Here is a 910-nt window from a genome sequence, read left to right on the forward strand (position 1 = left end):
AGGAAGTGCCCCCTTATCTCCCAGGGCAGTGCTCCCCAGTGCCCCCCTCCACTTCCCGGAGCACTGCCCTCTCCACCTCCCTGGGGCAGTAACCCCCTCATCTCCAGGGGCAGTGCTCCCCACCTTCTGGGGCAGACACCCCCACACCTCTCCAGGGCAGTGCCCCCCCACCTTCCCAGACAGGGGCCCCTCCCCACCTCTCTTTCCAACTCTGTACCTCATGTTCAGCACCTATGTGACCTGGGCCCACAGACCATGAGCCTGGAGCAGGCAGACAAGGCTTGTGGTGGGAGCCCCGGGTGTCCCCGTGGTTGATGCGCCAGGGTCTAGGGGTGCGGACAATCAGTCTGGGCCAGTTCAGGACGGGCAGGGGTCCAGTCTGTTCTGGTGACTGGCTGGATCCCCACCCTAGGGGGAAAGGCTGGATCAGGGGAGGGGCTTCGTGGCTCCCAAGGTGGAGTCCACTGTCCTGACCCATGAAAGTGCTGCCTGGGGTGCAAGTTTTCCAAGGGTCCAGCTAACATTTCCTGTAACTGGATAGGTGAATGAATGAACGCTGGCCGGTTTTCCTCTTAATTCTTCGCGCCTTAGACTTGTTCCCCTCCAAGTGGGGGCGTGCCCTTAGGCGGGGTAGGACTCTCTCGACTCCTGCAATGAACAAACTTGAAACAGACGGGAGCCCAGAATTACAAATTCCTGTGAGAAGCAGGGCAGCCAGCGATTAGCAAAAGGACACGTGGGGCTTCCCTCAACGTGCTTGACCAGCTTTGCCGCAGGTGGTGAGCAACAGATCTGGACGGCCACCGTCCGCCCCCCGTCCGCCCCCCTCAATAAACGCGCTCGGTGTTAGACTGAACAGGTTTAAAACTTGATCGGAAAAGACGCCCGTCGCTCCGCCGGGACTAGGGGT

The sequence above is a fragment of the Ovis canadensis genome, chromosome 1 (genome assembly GCF_042477335.2).
Source record: "Ovis canadensis isolate MfBH-ARS-UI-01 breed Bighorn chromosome 1, ARS-UI_OviCan_v2, whole genome shotgun sequence".
NCBI lineage: Eukaryota > Metazoa > Chordata > Mammalia > Artiodactyla > Bovidae > Ovis > Ovis canadensis.